This window comes from Lontra canadensis, unplaced genomic scaffold (genome assembly GCF_010015895.1).
Source record: "Lontra canadensis isolate GAN:19392208 unplaced genomic scaffold, GSC_riverotter_1.0 scaffold111, whole genome shotgun sequence".
Lineage (NCBI taxonomy): Eukaryota > Metazoa > Chordata > Mammalia > Carnivora > Mustelidae > Lontra > Lontra canadensis.
Window position 1 is genome coordinate 1050935 of NW_022631105.1, and position 18399 is coordinate 1069333.

Below are 18399 nucleotides of genomic sequence, written 5' to 3' on the forward strand. Positions count from 1 at the left end.
TGACCCACTGATGACACACCGGAACTGTTCCCCCAGCCACACCCCGTCGTCTGAAGGCCCCGCACGGGGGTGAGGCCCGCACTGGTCCCACTCGGCTACGTGCCGGCCCCGGGACCAAGGTGCTTCTGCTTCATGACTGCGTCTGCAGGGAGATGTGCTCTGGGGCTGATTTTAGGTTCTGCGCATTTGCTAACTCGGTGTCACGCGTTTAATTTCACACCAGAGATGTCCCTGATCCTGCAGATCACCCAGAAACCGGAGGATGGGACATCCTTTGTGGGCTTTTTCTTGTTTTGTTGTTATGAATCCGCGATGGTCCGGCCACGGGCAGTGCTGAAGGTAGGATGTGGCGCTGCTCACAGCCCAAGCCCGCCGGCCGGGCAGCCGCCCCGCACGGGCCCCTCGCAGGTTGCGTCCTGTCGCGGACCTGAGTTACTTATCGGGACCGTGGTCATGCCCCGATCGCTTCCTGCTCTGCGGGACCCCTTCAGTCTCGTTGCCTCCCTGCTGCACACGGGGTTCGCTGGTTTTGGGGTGTGGCCCGCGATCAGCCCTTCTGCAGGCTGCTCGTGCCATCAAGCAGGGGCCTTCATCCTTCCCGTGTCCCCTCCTCTCACCCCTGCCCCTTGGGCGACCACCTGCGTATCTTCTAGAGTTCAGAGTCTGGTTTTGCCTCTTTTGTTTCCCCTTTTTATTCATTCGTTTTGTCTTAAAGTCCACGTATGAGGGAGAGCACGTGGCGTCTGGTTTTCTCTGGCTTATTTCATTTACACATTACTCTCTAGATCCATCCAGGCTGCCAATGGCAAGATCTCGCTCTCGATGGCTGCGTAGTATTCCATTATATGCGCACGCGCGCGCGTGGGTGTGGGTCCCACATCTTCTTTCTCCACTCATCTGTTGATGGACGCTGGAGCTGCTTCCGTGCCGTGGCTACTGCTGATAACGCTGCTTTAGACGTAGGAGAGCATGTATTTTTTTTGAATTAGTATTTTCATTTCTTTGGGTAAATACCCAGTAGTGCGATTGCAGGGTCGTAGGGTAGCTCCATTTTCAACATTTTGGGGAACCTCCATGCTGTTGTCCAGAGTGGCCGCACCAGCTTGCGTTCCCACCAACGGTGTAGGAGGTTCCCCTTTCTCCACATCCTCACCAGCACCTGTCGTTTCCTGTGTTGGTTTTAGCCATTCTGACCGGTGTGAGGTGGGATCTCATTGAGGTTTTGATTTGTATTTCCCTGATGCCGAGTATGTCGAGCTCCTTTCCACGTGTCGTTTACCCTCTGGGCGTCTTCTCTGGAGAAATGTGTGTTCACATGTATAGCTTTTGAGAGCAAGAGTATCTCTGACTCTTCTGTGCCTTCCCAGGGCCAAGGGCGGTGACTTCCCCTCTGGGTGTGTGATGAACCACACAGCTGACTCCCCGTGGGACCCCGTGCTCCCTGGTGGGGGAGCAGGGCCCTGTGTCACGGGCATACGTGCGTCCCGGCTGTCATTCTCTGAGTGATGTTTCCGTGGGTGCAGTGTGCGAGCCATCAGCGAAGACGGGAGCAGCGTGCTCAGAGAGCACGTTGATAGCAAAGTCCGTGGGGAGGAGGAGAGCCATCGCACTTGCATACAGAAGATAGCCTAGTGACCCGGGCTCCATCCTGAATCTGACAGGGATGTTGATGTCATTTAGATGGAAAATTGACGGTATTTGCCAGTCCCCTTGGGTTTTGCCGAAAGCTTTATTCCCAGGCCTGGAATGTCTGCATTTATCTGCTTTTTCACTGGGTTGTGCACTTTTCTGCCACTGGGCCAGGTAGGGGCACATGGTGGTGTGGCTCCTCCTGGGTCTGTCCCCCCCACCCTGGCAGTTTGCCCTCGGCCCTGTCCCCAGGTTGACTACCCATGGCAGCCCCTCCAGGGTGCAGCTGCTCTGCTCCCTTCAAAGCCATCATGCTTCCAGGGACTCCTCTACGTAACACCGGAGGTTTCCAGAAGGCAAAGAGGCAAGAGGCCTTCACCAAGAGGCTGGCTTCCACCCGCAGCCCTGACTCTTGGCATTATGAAATCATCAGGGACCCCACTGAGAGCCACAGGCCCTTTGCCCTTTGCCCTGGGCAGGTGAGTCACCCAGAGCCTCACCCGAGTCAGGTCTCGCCGAGATCACAGCAACAACTCCAGGGACCTCTTATCTGTGACTGGGAAGCGGTGATAGCTCTAGCTCCTTGACCTGGTCACCACCTGAGGCAGGACAGGCCTATCTGAGCCTTTCTCCCCAGCAGATCACCAGATCCCCCCATGTGGAAGCCTCACTGATTCCCAAGGGATCAGGGAGCCTGACACTGGCTGTCTGCCCATGTGCATGCTGGTCAGAAGGAGGGGGCAAGTCAAGACTGGGGACCAGCTCCTGGCCGTGGCAGGAGGCCCTGGAGGAGATCCGGGACCAGGAGGACAGGGACGGCTGCTTCCACCTAAGGAAAAACTCTGATCGGTCTCCAGCAACTTGTGCCTCCAGAAGCAGAGCCCTGGGGCTTTGGGCAGCAGACACTGAGTTCAGAATCGAATGGTTCTGAGCCTTAATTTGGGAGAAGAGAGGCCGTAGAGCCCTAGCATAGACGAAGGCTATAGTCTCTTACAGGAAAATGCACGAGCAGGATTCGGTATGCAATATCAGACGTTGCAGAAACCTCCTCCCTACATCGTTTGGGTGTCTGTGACAGCCTCCCACTCCCTGGATGAGGTCCGTCTGTCCCAGAGTGTGACGTGGATTCAGTTTTGTCCCTGATTCCTACTCACCACACAGTGAGACGGCCACTCTGGTTTACCCACTGGCTTCCAGGTGGTGGAGACACAGAGGCAGGCTCGGGGCCCCCGAGCAGAGCCCTGCACCATGTGGCACAGGCAGCCAGCCTCCGGGCAGCAGCTGGGGTGGATGTGAGCAGAGGCAGACTGGCCAGGCGTCCTGGTGTAGAGCCTGTGGGGAAGGAAACACCACAGGGCAGCCGAGCTGACACCTCTTCCAACCACGCGGGAGGCCAGCAGTGAGAAGGGAAGAACACTGGGCAGTCCCGTGGGTCCTCGGGCGCTCCATCGACGGCACTGGTCCTGGGATCCAGACGGGAGCCCTTTCCCTTTTCCTCTTTCTCTGCAGCCTGGAGTGCCCTCATGTGCCCCTCTCACCTAGCAGACAGCCCTTGAAATCTCTGTGTCGGGCATTGTAGGGGAGGGGCACATGTAAGTCCCACTCTGGCTCATCAGTCTTGGGAGACTGGGAAGGTGGCGGGACAGGAAGGTCGGCCTCCCTGCCCCGGGCACCAGCCTAGATGAGGCTTGTGTGGGCATTGGCTCCTCCCTACAAGGTGTGAGGGACACAGGTTCCCATGGATGGGCGAGTTAGGTGCTGCGTCCATGGGCCAGGGCTGGAGAGGCCACAGCCTCCTTCCCATCTCACCTCCTTGCCCAGCCTAGGAGCTCCTGTGGAAGGACCCCAGTGGCATTTCCCCTGAAAGACCTGCAGTGGAAATCCAGATCCTATAAGGGAGGTATTGCTTTGTCGTTCCTAGTATCTTAAAAATCACGTGAAACCAGGTTCCCTGAATAAATGTGAGTCACCTTCCGTGACTGGCCAGAGGAACTCGTTCACGGGAGCCTGGAGCGGGGCCAAGGGCAGCGACAGGAGCTCCGAGAGAGGTGAAGAGTTCAGAGCAGCAGCTATCCCTGGGCTGTGGTGAGACCCACCTGGAGAGGGTAGGGACGGGCCAGCCTGGCCCCGGAGGTGGCAGCCTCACTGCTCTGGCCCGGGTGCTAGGCTGGCTGCGTGAGCCCAGACGCAGGCCTCAGGCCCCACAGCTTGGTCCGGACAGACATGCCAGCGTGGACAGACACACTGGTATGGACAGACATGCCGGCGTGGACAGACACGTTAGCCGGGACCTCTTCTGCAGGAAGATGCAGTGGTGGAGGAGAGGGGAGTGTTTGTGACAGTATTTCAGGGAGGTTTCCCCCGGAAAAGGTCACAGAGAAAGAAAGGTAACGTGACCCTTGCTGGGGAGGCAGACGCAGGTGTCACAACCGAGTCCCTGCATTTCCAGGTGGAGTGTCTGCAGGCTTCTCGGGCTGCTTCAGAGTAGATGACACGGTGAAGAACAGAAAACACATCGAGCATCGGTTTTTCCCTTTTATGCTTTTACTGTGTGTTCCTATAAGTCACAAAGACTTGAGGCCTGACCTGCACAGAGAAGAGAGACAGCTGGGTCCCTGGCCCTGGCCCGCGATGGCTGCCTTTTGTGCAGAGAGGGAGATCCTGGTTTCACACGTCACTGAAGAAGTGACTCCTCAGAGAACGGGACAGGGCCCAGCGGAGAGACCCCACGGCCACATGGCTGTACTTTGTCCGCAGGGCCACCCAGGAGGCTGGTGCTGGTCAGGGCGGCCTGGACCCCATGTAGGAGCAGTTGGGGCGGGAGTGGGCAGAGGAGGAGGGGACTCACGGGCAGGGAGGGCTGAGCTCCTGTGATTAGGAACGTTCTAGACCCCACCAGACTCTCCCCTGTCCCCCAACAGTGCCACAGGCTTGTGGCCCCATGGCCCCGCCTGCGTCCTGTGTGTCAGGAGGGCCCTGAGGCTCCAATGTGGGGGCTCTGCTCCTGACCCCCGCAAAGGGAAGAGGGTCGGAGCCTTCACCAGTGGTGCGATTGTCCTCCAGTGGGTGTTGCCAACCCCATTTTCAGAGGGAAACCGAGGCCCAGAGAGATTAGGGGAGTTGCTGCAGCTGGAGCAGCCCAGAGTGATGGCACAAGGGCTCGAGCCAACATGGTCCACCTCCCGCATCTGGCCCCCACCTGGCCTGTGGTCCTCGGGGGGTCTGGGGGACTGAGTTGTCCGCAGAACACTGGCCTCCAGAGCTCAGTGCAGGGCACAAATGAGAAGTTACCGTGCCTCATTTGTACGTCTGGCCCAAGCACATGGCTCTGGAACAAATGACAGGTCGTTCCCCAATACAGGGAGGCCACTACCCACAGGGCTGATGCTTTCTCAGAAGCTGCGCCACTGGCAGGTTTAGGCTCCGTGTGCACACATGTGTCACCAAAGGGGAGCAGGCGCCATTGCCTTGGTGTGGGAAGAAGAGCGCTGTCCCACACGGGCCAGCACCAGGACACAGACCCACAGTGGTGGTGTCTCTGTGGGGCTCAGGGCTGCACTGAGGATCCTGAAGAGCCCACAGAAGCCATCCTTCTGCCTCCAAAAGAGACTGGGGTCTGTTGCCCGATCTGCTGGGAGGGGTGCTCCCAAGAGAGTGTGGCTGGGCTGACTTTCAGACCCTATTCGGCCCCAAATGTCTGTGACTCTGTGATTCCCACACATTTGAACGATCTCAAGAGTGAATCCCACCTCCAGAAACACAGGTGTTTGCTGTGTTGCCTGCTGAGCCCCCCCAAAATAACGGCACCATGACATGAAGTCAGTGTCCACAATCTCACCTAAAGTACCGACTGAACTTTCTAGAAAACCTGGAAGTTGTTATTCACTGGCGACATTCACTTCCAGTGAAAACAGTGTGTTTGCTGTTTCCAAACCCCAAAGACTCACAGCTAGTTGCTGACCCAGCGCCCCGCCCCGCAGAGAGCCGGCCACACACAGCACCGCACCCCAGCCAGCACACCACAGAAAGGGTCCACTGACTTGGGGGGAAACCCTACAAGATATATAGAATATTTATGTCATCACTGTTGATTAATCCTAAACTGAGGTTCCTAGCCTCAGCTTTGGGAAAGAGATGGGTTTTGAAAGTGCATCCATGGCTGTGTGAGTGCAGCCGAGAAACTGACCTGCCCCGTGGGAGCTTGGGGTTAGAATTGAGTATTCATTGATTTCTTGTGTAAATCACCAGCCTTGCTTGAAAATGGAAAGTCCGTGCATAAGAACTGCCAAGCATGTACTGTCTCTGCAAAGCACTAGTTCCTCCGTCCCCAGGACCCTGTGGCTCTCCTTGGTGGGAAGTTGTACCCTCTGTACTGGTGGAGAGCACCCTGCCATGGGGGCCATGGGGCCACGGGGGACACCGCACCCCCACACTGTGGGACAGAGAGGTCTCACTGCAGTGTGGCTGCCAGGACAGCATGCTTATCCACCCATTGAAACACCACTTGGCAGGAACTTAGGGTCCCCAAGGTCCTGCCTGAGCTAGTAGTGAGGGTGGGGCTGGACCCCCAGAGAGGGTGGTCTGCTCCTGGTCCAGAGGCAGCAGCATCCTGGCCCCTCACCCCTGTGCATCACCACCTACATACAGTCCAGAGGAAGGGGGACATCACTGATCCCTGGGTAGGTAAAGGTCACGGGGGGCCACACCCTAGATCTGGTCCCATGCAGGGTACCTCTGAGTCCCTTCCTCAGCTGGTGGCCCTGGGGGGTCTCAGTGCCATGCTCCAGGCCCTCCAGAAAACAGGTGAGGTGTCTTCTCCAAGAGCCACTCATTGCAGGGCTGGGGGGAGGGAGGAAGAGGTCTCAAGGCCAGAGGGAGGGACCTCTGGTGGAGGGACCCTTGGATGCCAGGCCTCCTTTAAAAAAGCAGATCCCAGAGAAGGATGCCCAGCCATAGAAAATGCCTGGAATAGTCATTGTGTCTTCTGCGTGACAAAAGCAAGAATTGTTCAAGTTCTGAGCAAGGTTATACCTAAAACTCTTTCTGTTACCAAATTAATATAAAGGCTAAGGGGAAGCTCTTGGTTAAAAGGACAATTCTATCAAAATAAATAAAGCCTGAGTGGCTGACTTTGTTTTGCCCATGTGAGCTGGGGGTAGGTGTTCGGAGAGTAGTCCTGAGCTGTGGGAACCCTGGGTCCCCACGGAGACTGGCTTCAGTGGGCAAAGCCAAGCGTGCCTCATAGAGCAGCACGAGGCAAGCTCACGCACTTGGTGCCACGGCCAGGCACTGTCCCCCAACAGATGTCCTCCCTGTCCCTCAGGACCCACATCCACACCACTCCTTGGGGGTCAATATCTCCCTTCCCCAGACTAGGCAAGCAAGTGTGCTTTTCGCTCAAAAACTCTAGAAAAGCAGAAACAGGAAGAGAAGACAGCATAGCACTCAGCACGGCCACACTCGGACAAGTCTCAGTGCTGAGGGTCCCCCCTACTGACGCCGCCCCAGCCCCACACCCGCCCTGGGAGTCTGGGCTCCCCACACCAATTCCAAGAGTAAAAGGCTCACACACGCGTGGTATTGGAATGTTATTTCTTGTTGGATGTAGTTTTGGTTTCAAACGGAAATTGGCAGTGGGCTGTTCCATGATTTGCTTCAGACAGTTCATAAGAAGCAATAGAATAGGGGCGTCTCCTCTGACCAGAACCTTGGACAGCTCTCCCTGAATGGGGGGTGTCTGTCCCTCCGATCAGAACCTTGGACAGCTCTCCCTGAATAGGCGCTGCGTCTCTGATCAGAACCTTGGACAGCTCTCCCTGCCGTCGACACCAGACCTTTGTGTGTTCCGGCGGGGTGGGGGGTGGGGGGGCTCGCCGGCTGATCTGTCTGCGGTTGCAGGCTGGCTGCCGCTGTCCCTCTGCAGGTGTGTGCGCTTCTACCGTAATCTTCGTGAATTAGATGAAAAGGAGTGGAGCTTTTGCTCAGACTGTGCATTCTTATTGCCAGATCACCCTCCACCAGTACTGATTTATACACGTGACAGTGGTATGTGAAAAAAAGAGGTCATTGGGCTCTTGCCAAGGTGACAGGCAAAATATTGCTTCATTTTTCTTTTTTAATTATTACAAAGTTACACATCTCTTTATATACTCGCTTCTGTCCTCCTGTCTTCTCCTCTGACCTACCTAATCATAGTCTGTGCTCATTTTTCTTTTATTTTCTCCCCACTGATGTGTAGGAGTCATTCGTACATCAGATATTAATGTTTCAAGACTCCCGGATTTTTAAAAAACGGCTCAGGTGTTGTGATAATCTAGTCCCAAGATAAGCAAGTGTTTTGTATTTTCTTCGAATCATTTCATAGCTCACTATTTTTTGCATTTAGATTTTGATATGCTTGTCTTATGTGATCTGTGCTAGGGTTCACATTATTTTCACTTTCCCAGCTTTATTTATCAGGTAGTACACTCTTTACTCATCGGTGCAAAATGCCACCTTTGTCACTAAAGCCCTTTGTGTGTCAGGCCTGTTCCTGGACCGTCTGTTCTACTCCACGGATCCGCGTGTGTATTCTCACGTCCCGATGATGCCAGCTTCATACCTCACCATATATTTTAGTATCTGCAGCGGATTCCTCCTTCTGTTTTCCTCCAATTCCTTGGCCAATCCTAAATGCTCATTCTTCCAGGACCTGGACCCAAATGATCTTCAGAAATAAATTATCAGGTCACACATTCACTCTCTAGGATTCTTGCTAGAAATGTATTTTAGGGGCACCTGAGAGGGCTCAGTTGTCAAGCATTTGCCTTCAGCTCAGGTCGTGATCCTGGGGTCCTGGGATGGAGTCCTGCATCGGGCTCTCTGCCCAGTGGGGAGTCTGCTTCTCCCTCTGCCTGCTGCTCTCCCTGCTGTATTTGCACTCTCGCTCTCTCTCTCTCTCTCTGTCAAATGAATCAATAAAATACATTTTTTAAAAGTTCCTGTATAATGGGCTGGCTTTTCACAACTGGAAGTCTTTTGACCCAAAAGTGTGATTAATTTTCCCATCAACAAGTGACTCGTTCTGTGTTTCGGCAAAGCCTGATGCCACTCTCTGTGGACACAGTCACCTACCCTGGGAAGGGGATTCACTGTAAAGCACTGGCTCCTGTAGCTGTGGGAGCGGCAAGTCTGAGTCTGTGGAGCGGGCCCGCAGACTGGACAGCCCCCGAGAGCGCGGACACTGCAGCTTGTGTCCAAAGGCTGCCTAGAGACAGAACGGGACAGGGCCCAGCCTCTTCTTCGGGCCAGTCTGCTCTCCCTCAGGCCTTCACTCGGTCCGATGAGGCTAACCCACAGTGTGGAGGGCAGCCTGCTCTACCCTAGGTTCACTGATCTCAGGGTTAAGCTCATCTCAAAAACACATTCGTGGCAACATCTCAGCTGGGGCTTACCAGGTGTCTGGGGATTAGCCGTGTCTGCACATAAAATGCGCAGTCTTTCAGCCTCAGTCACCTTCCTTGCTGGGGACACAGTGCTGCTGCCCAGGAATGATGCTGCGGCATCAGCGAGCTCTTGAGCAGAAGGGTGTCAGTCCCGGTGGCCTTACCGCCAGGGGTGTCTGGCTCCCAGCCGCAGCGAGATGGGCCCGGGAGCCTGCCTGCTCAACAGACACCATCCTGCCCCCAGGCTCTCGGGCCCCTCCTGGGGAAGGGCTGCCACACCTGTCCCGTCTCTAACAATCCAGCCAGAAGAACAGGCCACTGGGCACAGATGGATGGAACTCCTGGCCTTGCACCGACCTAGCACCAGGGGTTAGACAGCATGTACCCCTGGGGTTCGTGCAGCACCAGAGCGTGGGGCTACAGTGTTCCCTGAAGAAAGCCATTTGCAAGATTCAGGCCCACCGTAGTTTCTCTCCAGGATGTGGTGGAGAAGCTGGGGTTGGCCTTCCTTACTCCCTGCAGTTTCCAGCTGCACAGTGGGAGGATGGCCCCGGGGTGGGCGGCAGCACACACTTACACACGGTGCAGACCTCCATCACCTGCACCCAGGGCTCCAAATGGCACAGGCTCTGACTGCTGCTGCACCCCCCCCTCCAGAGCTCACAGCTTGCTGTAGAGACAGGATCTGGTGTAGCATGGTCTAAACAGGGGGCCTGGAGGAGGGGTGGTCAGGGCAGGCCTTTGAGGGAGCTGTGCCTGAGCTGGCAGGTGGACACAGGACGGCAGAGGCAGGGGGCCGGGAGCCTCCTTGGGCTGGAGGTGGAGCAGGGAGCATGAGGAGAGGAGGGGCCGTCCAAGTCCACTCAGGAATTTGGACCTTTTGCTTAAGCTCCTAAAAATGTCAGAAGGTGGAAGGTAGACATGGTATAGTCATACGTGTGCTCCGGAAATCTCCTCCCAGTGGCCGTGGGAAGATGGAAGGTGGCAGTTAGGTCATTGTGACTGGTGTGCAACATCGAGCAAGGGTGCCGGCGGACAGAGGAGGGCCCGCTGCACTTGTGCCCCATGTGGGGCCTGATGGTGGAGGGTGTGCACGGTCCTTCCCGTCCAGCGTGAGGTGGGATGGTGCATCTCGTGGCTGTCCACTGGGACAGCCAGGGTCACTGAGCCTCAGTCCATGAAGCCAGACTATACCCACCGTCAGTACGGGCAGCTAACCTCCTCGAACCTTGGTTCCTGACTTATCTTATTGGCTTCCATGTTTTGAGTTCAATATTTAGTTCCAAACTGCGTCCTGCCATCCATACCCTCGCAGTCTGGAGGACAGGAAGGGCCTGAAATACAGAAAGGCCCTGGTCCAGCCTCCTTGGGCCAAGGTCAGCATCCCAGGCACAGGGACATATAAGTTGTGTCTCCTTATCCTCCCAGCTCCTTCTGGTGACCCCTCTACCCCCACCAGCGGAGCCGAGGGTCCTGGCGGCCATGGGCCTGCTCCTGGGAAACCCGTCCTCCACAGCTCAGCTCCCAGAGATGTCTGGAGGACCTGGCCAGGCCAGTTCCGTTCCACTATTTTTAAATAACTGACAGGAGGTCAGTCCTGGGACCTCCTGGCTTCATGGTGTCACTGAGGAGGATGACGGAGGACGGTGAACTTGCTCCCCGTCAGATGCAGTCATTACCTAGAAGTCGCTGATCTCCTAGTTTCTGCTAAGCCGCCAGGTTCCCCCCAGTACCCGGATCCAGTTTTCACAAGCCACGCATGGGAGAAGGGCCCCATCATGTGTGTGTGTGTGCGCGCGTGCGCACGCACACGTGGGGATGTTGGGGGGGGGTGTTCATGAGTGTGTGTGCGTGTGCACCGGTGTACCTGTGTGTGTGCAGGTACAGCATGTGTACCTCTGTGTGTGCACGGGCGTGTGTACCTGTGTGTGCATGTACGCCAGCGTGTATCCAAGTGTGCATCTGCATGGGAGTGTGTATCCACTGAGCAGCCCTCTGAGGGGGACTCTGCAGCGGGCACCCTCTCCATGAGCAGTTACTTGGGGACCCGCGGCAAGCACCCCCAAGCCGTTCGGATGCTGGCGAGTGAGCGTCACTGCACGGTGCCCCCAGAGCTGGAGGCATGGGTCCAGGCCAGGTGCTGAAAGGGTTACCATAGCTTTCTTCCTGAGAGAGGCTTGGATTTGAGACCAAGACAGAGAAGAGGGGTCCGGGTGCCGTCCTCCAGGTCCAGCCTGCTGGGAGCCCAGGGAACTCCACAACTGTGTCCCCAGCCTCCCCTAAGTCACGGACCCTCCAGCGAATGGGGAGCTGCCACCTGCACTTGCTGAGCCCTGGAGGAGTGGTGGGGGGGGTACCCCTGGGGCTGGGAGAGACAGAGCTCCTACCCTAGGCCTGAGCATGAACCCCGACCCTCCTCTCCCCTCCCCTGTGACAACTGCAGCCACAGGAGTGTGAGTAAATTGTTTCCCCGAGAGGAGGCTGGTGTGGGGCCTTGGACCCAGGAGCTGGCGGGGCAGGGGTTCCTCAGTGGGGAAGACGGCCAGGAGAGGAGCCTTGTTTCCAATCGTCTCCTCCTCCAGATCCTGGCTGCCGTCTGCTAGCTTCCTCTGTGGGGTGCCCCCTGGAGCTGCCCACTCTGAGTGCATGCCCGGGGGTCCCTCTCGGCCGCGATGCTGAGGAATAGCCCACCGCTGGCCAAGGAGGCGAGACTAACCAGGAAATCGGTGCAGAGAAGGGCACGTTGGACGTGCCCCCGACTCCATCCCCTTCTGCACCAGATCGTCCAGCGTCCCACCCTGACGCCCTCTGTGACTCCTCTCAAGGCAAGAACCACCGATAGGATGTGCCGACTTCCCTCCCTGGATGCATGCCCTGTCATTCCTGAGCGAGGCCCAGCCCTGGGGGCACCGCCAGCACAGGGGTTTGTAAATAGTTCCAAGGTGGGTTCCCACGCCTGCCGTCCACAGAGGAGGCCGATTCCGAGCATTGGCTCCAGCTCCATGCTATTTCAGGCTCACCACTTGGCTCTTAACCCAGCAAGAAACCCCATGGCGGGCTATCACTGTGGCAGGATGTCCCCATGGTGGGATGTCCTGTGTGTCCCCATGGCAGGATGTCCCCGTGTGTCCCCATGGCAGGATGTCTTCATAGCAGGATGTCCCTGTGGCGGGATGTCCCCATGGCAGGATGTCCCCGTGTGTCCCCATGGCAGGATGTCTCCATAGCAGGATGTCCCCGTGGCGGGATGTCCCCGTGTCCCCGTGGCAGGCTGTTCCTGTGGTGGGCTGTCCCCCTGTGTCCCCATGGCAGGATGTCCCCATGGCAGGCTCCGCGTGCATGGTCAGTAGAGAAGCCCATGGGCCGCCTGGGCCGGCCCCGGTTGAGTGGATCCCGGTAAACAGAGATGGTGTGGGACTCGCGTTTGGTGCTGCTCAGCAGCTCCTGTGTGTGCAGCGTGAGGACAGCGGTCGGGCTTAGGTCCCAGGACCTTGGGGATTTTTGATGCAGTCATTTCTCTTCTAAATGTGCTTCTGCTGCCTGAGTGCGTATTTCCAAATATCTTGAAGTGTGGGGGCCGATTTTGTGATGGAAACAGCGGGCTGTGGCCCTTGCACACGGCCTCTGTCATGGCTCCCAGGAGTCAGGACGTCCCCGTTCCCAGGGGGCTGGGACAGCCCCCAGCTCTGCTCGTGACATGACAAACCGCCCCATGCCTCAACGGTGCGTCCCTGACCAGGGACACATGGCCCGCGTCGGTCCTGGGACTGACCCCAGAGGCACCGTAAGTAATTCTCACTGTTAAACTTCGCCGTCCTCAAACTTTATGCCAAGCTAGACATTTGGCAGCTTTTCAAACGCACATTAATTTCAGTAAGACCGACCTGGGCTGACCCGGGGGAGGAGTCAGCGAGCAGGAGCCAGGAAGTGCGGCAGCTGGCACTCGAGTGTCGGGAGGCGGAAGGCGTTCGCCCTGCGGATGATAACGCGCCCCCCCCCCGGCCTGCTGTGCCCACGAGCGGGGAACGAGGTGTCCGCCGGACACATCCCGAACCCTCCGCAGGCCCACGGGAGACAGAAGAGGTGGAGATGGAGAGTGCAGAGCCGCTGGGGCTCACAGAACCCCTCCCGCTGGCTCCCTGCCCCAAGGGGCCCCTGGACAGAGCCAGCAGAATCCAAATCAAATCATAAGGTCGAGGCCATGATCACGGACTCTGTGAAAACCAGAAGGCGGGGGAGGAAGGAGCAGCCCGTGTTCACAAAGGCTGGGACACAGCAGACGTCCAGCAACACCACTACCACAACAGCAGCAGGACAGACTATGCCGTGGATGGACATGGGCCCTCTGGAAGCAGAGGCCATGCCGCTACAGGAACTCAGTAGATAATGTTTGAATCTGACGTGCTCGGAAAGGCTGCTTGACAAGCGTGTTGTTTGGAAACCCGTGTCCAGGGGAGCAGAGTGGGGCTGCAGGGTGAAGGCCTGAGGCCGTGTGAGACAGGCAGCGCCCCTGCATGGTGCCCACTCCCACCTGCCAGGCAGGGGTGTGTGCCAGGCCTGGAGGCTGTGTCTTGTCACCTCACCAGCCCCGGGTCCTGGACTCACAGCCAAGGGACAGGAGCCAGGCCTGACGAGTGGGTGCCACTAGATGCCTGTCCCCACTCCCCACCCTGGGACAGACCCAGTGGCCTCCCCATGGCCAGCATCTCCGGGACTGGGGTCTCTGAACCTTCCCCCTGCCAGGCTGGCCCTTGGCCGTGCGCCCCCGTGTTCCAGAGTGGCTCCTCGGTCGGCTGGGTTCAGACCGTCCCTCAGTAGCTGTCGCCCAGCTTGTAGGTGTGCGAGGGCTGCTCTGGTCCTGGGGAAGCTTCCGTGCCACCTTCTGCCAGCCGCCAGCTGTGCGCAAGGGGCTGGGATGCGCCGGGGAGCCCAGGGACGGTGAGTGAGGCACGGGGGACAGCGGGTGGCAGCTCGCAGGTGTGAATGGGCAGCCAGCAGGTCGGGAGCTCCAGGGCGCTTCTGTGGACACAGAACTCTAAGCGAGGCGGCACGCAGAGCAGCTGGTAACTTCACACAACAGACCTCTCATTCCTGCCACTTTTCTGATGTTTGTGCAACACTTGCTGGCGCCGTGTCAAGCTTCTACACACATACGGGTTTATTCCATGCAACGAGAACGTTCTAGAAGAGCTATTACGGCGGCTCGGTTGTAACAGGGAGGCGGAAACGTGAAGAGATCGGGTGGCTGGCCAAGATCGTGCCATCTGTTCCGGCAGATGCGGGCTCGTCTGTCCACGCCAAGCCCTGGCGCTTTTAAGGACAGGCTTGCAGGTGCGCTCGCAGCCGGGGGCACGGGGTGCGGTCAGGGACACAAGCAGGTGCCACGGCACGGGCTCAGCTGTCGACCCCACAGTGTGTCCCCTCGGCTGCCCCACGACCCCCCCACCCCAGCAAGCCTGTCTGTGGGGACAGAGCTCTCCAAGCCACCCCCCGTCACCCCAGGAAGGCTGTCTGTGGGGACAGAGCTCTCCAAGCCCCCCACCACCGACACGTGTGCACACCCGACTAGGACCACCTGGCCTGGAGAGTGCGCTGGACGCTGGAGGGGCCGGCAGGCTCTGGAGCCACACATGAAGGTCATGCTCGCTGGGCACCGTGGGTGCGTACACGCGTGTGGTGACCCTACCCTCTGCCTATGAACACACACGCACACTCACACACACACAGGAGGGCCCTTCAGTGCTATCCTCCTCCCGATCAGCCAAGGTCAAGGCCGTCTCCCATCCCCCAGCCGCCCCCCAGGTCAGATGGCATTTACTCAGTCTGCCCCTTCCAGGCACCCCTTCCAGCCACCCCTCCCCGAGCCCCGCCGTCTGCCGACGTCTCTGCACAAGCGCGGCCGGCTGGTTCGGTGTCAGGAGGTGAGTGTGTTCTCTGACAAAAACGGTTGCCTCTCAATCTGACGGACTCTCAAAACTGTCCCGACCCCGTTACTGGTCGGGCCACTTTGCAACCCGCGCCCACAGCCGGGAGGTGTCGACGTCCGTCGGCCGTGTTCTCTGTGTGCGGCTGAGACAGGCCTGGCAGGCTCGCTCGGACACCCCGAGCCGTCCTCTGCACGGGGCCCACCCAGCCCATGCACTTCGTCCCTGCACTGGGACCCGGCGTGTGGCCCCAGACACTGGGGGCTCTGTGGGTCTGCGTCAGCACACGGAGGCCGCTCCCGCGTGGTCAGGGGCCCCCGTTCGGTAAGCGCACCGTCCGTGGGGTGAGGCAGGGCTTCTCCTGCCGTTCAGAGAGGCCAGAGACGGACAGTGCAATAAGCAGAGCCCTTCTGAGGCCCGACCTGTCCTCTCCCGGGCAGGACACGGAGACTCCCTGGAGGCGGGGTCGGCGCCTGGTCCCGTAGCTTTTCTGCTATCGCCTGCCTTTCCCACATCTGTTGAGAGAGCGTGTGAGACCGAGAGCCACTGCGGCCCGAAGCCGCGCAATGCGTGCGGCGCCTTCTGAAACTCGCAGCCCTGTGTCCTGCCCAGGAAGCAGAATTTAGGAATATTCCTTGCGAGAGAGACTACACATACCCTCTCCAGCTTCTCTACGCTCACGTGTCTCCCACTTCGGAGGCTTGGACCGCCGCCCTGTGGGAATACACGTGTCGGCCGCATGTTCACTCCGCGGGGGAGGGAGAGCAGACGCGCCGCAGCCCGGCTCCTCTGGAAGACACGGGTCCCCCTGGCCTGCCTGTTCGCCCATGGATGAAAACGGGCGGTGCCCAGGCCGGGGGCCGCAGACGGGAGCAGGCCCCGTCCGACAGCACCGACAGCACCACGAGGGGCGCACCTAGGAGCGCTTCCCCAATCCGGACGTGGGAAGAGAGGCAGAGGTGCGGGCCGTGGGCACGCGTGGACAGGGGTGCACTGTGGTCCCTCCCGGCGTGTTGTCCGCGGTAGTGCGTGCTGGGATCTTACGTGTGAACGTGGTTTTCCTCGCGGAACTCGTCACGGGTCGGAGCAGTTAGCTTCGGATCTGCTGGATACAGGACCTTCTGGGGTAGCGGCACTCCCATCTAGGCCAGGCCAGCTCTGAGGAGCAGCCAGCTCTGGCCTGCGGGGGCTGCTCCCCCCGGGCCGTGCGTCAGGAGCCACAGTCAGTGGGTCTGATGGGAGTTTCCCACCATAACGCTCCACAGTGACACAATCACACAGATACGCCAACCCCACCGGGCGGGCGTTGCCTTCTGTCCGCGAAGAATCAGCGTCTTCCCCGCCTCACCAGCCCCTCTGCTCCTGAAGGGAGGGAAACAAAGCCCTGTCTGCATCCCGTGTTTTCCTCTGATTCCTCTGTCTCACCTGGACGCTCGTGTGCTAGGAAGAAGGCCCAAGGGTTGACAGGTGCCGTGAGGTCATTTCCGGGGAGGTCGTCCTCCCAGTTATTTCTCGGGAGCAGACGCAGAGAGGGCCGCGCGCTGGGTCAGGACGCGTGGGCTGTTCTGCTTTGATGACGTGACAGTAAGACCAACGCTTCCCGGTGTGCCACGGAAACCACGACATGGACTTGGAGAGGAGGGACTTGAATTTGGGGGGACGCTGGGCTTGTGGGGTTGGGCTCGATGGGCAGGGTGGTGCCGTCGGGCGCCGCTGGGTGCACCGGCCTCTGGCAGGGAGCGAAGGCAGCACCGGCGAGTGTGGAATGAAGGCAGCCGGAGGAGCCCGGGGACACAGGTGGCGGGCTGGTGTGACGGGCGGGCCTGGCAGTTTCACCCCGAGGTGGCTGCACCCCGCTCAGGGCCTGGAGGAAGGGGGAGTCTTAGCAGGTTGGGTGAACATTTTGTTCCACCTGGCGGGTGGGACGCGCACTCCTCAGTCGTGATGGCAGGTGGGGCCACGGTGGGGTTTGGAGGCCACAGGCCGGCCGTGTCTTTGACGTCCCAGGGCCCCCACGTCACCAGGGGCAGCTTTTCAGAGCACAGGGTGGGCTTTCCGGGGCTTCAGGCTCGGGTGAGACTCAGCACGGTCACCGCTTATTCCGTGCTCGTCCCCATCCCTGTGGGTTTCTGTGGAGCATCCTGACCCGAGACACTGTCACTGTGACCTGTCACGGCCTGCAGGAGTCCACGGCACTATGAGGAGAAGGGCACGGGGGGCTCGGCACACCCAGCAGCCTCGGGCCTTGGGGTACGGGCATGGTGTCTGCGCTCTTGGCTGCTGCACCCCAGGGCCCCCGCTGGGACAGCCTGCCCCTGGTTGTCCCTCTGACTGGACCCCTTGGGGGTCCCTCTGGAGCCATATCTGTCCATGGGCTGCCTCGGCGCCTCGCTGGCGGGGCCTGGGGACGACGGCCCTTCCCGAGAAGTTCATCTTGGGGGTGGACTCGTGCTCCTCGTGCTGCTTTAAGTGCTGGTGGGGGGACCGGTGGGTGTGAGGAAGACAAGGTCTGCCCTGAGGAATGTCCCCAGGGGACCAGGGGACCCACGCACGAGAAGTAAGGTAGCTGGACAGAAACTGAAGGCCCTCCCACCGCCTCTCCACGCGCCCTGTCGAGTGGTCAGAAGTCAGCGGCCGTGGGCACCAGGAGAGGCTCGTGGCCATCCGCCAGTAAGCCGATTCCGCATGGGACAGTGACCCCCTCCACCGAGCACGCACTGGAAAGCTACTTTTAGACACACAGCGATCATTTTAACTAATATGAATTTCAACAGATCCTGCCCCTCACTTAAAACCCAGCATCACCGCTGTTCTCCTGGGGCTTCTGAGGAAAGTTTCCGGAAACGGCATCTGATTCTGTCCCTCAGCCCTGCCCCACCGTGCCCCGGCCCCACGTCCTCCCTGCTGAGTCTGCGGTTTGTCTCTCAGCTTCTGGGACTCCTGGAGTAGAGCTAAGAAGCAAAGCGTGGGTTGTGGGAGAAAGCAAGCTCACGCGACGGTCTGCTGCCGCCTCCTCCCAGGCCTGGTGGGAACAAAGCAGACCCGGCTCAAAGGGGCGGCTTTGCGTGGGTCCCTCTGCCCCAGCGGATGCGCACGTGGGCCAGTGAGTGGGGCAAGGAGCAGGCCCCCCGCAAAACCGGTCCTTGTCCATCTGGGCCGACGAGAAACACGCCTTTGTGAGCACGTGAGACGGGCACGTGTGCTTTGTGTCCGGCCGCCCCCGACGGAAGCCAGGCTTGAAGGCTCACCTGTCCCTTACGAATGTCAGCACGCTCTACTCTCCGTGCGGCGCTGGCACTCACACTCGACACACGTCCTGGCCGGCTGGGTCCACGGTTTCACATTTGAGGCCTGCATCCCGGTCACCAAGAAAAGAAAGGTTTGCTTCTAAGTGGTATCTGCTGGAGGGCCCAAGACCGCAG

General features: G+C 59.0%; 1 protein-coding gene across 1 annotated transcript in view; it reads left to right on the plus strand.

Moving 5' to 3' along the window:
• Positions 1 to 18399, plus strand: part of PTPRN2 (protein tyrosine phosphatase receptor type N2) — a 710237-nt gene that overhangs the window by 526350 nt on the left and 165488 nt on the right. The gene's annotated exons all lie outside the window — the stretch shown is intronic.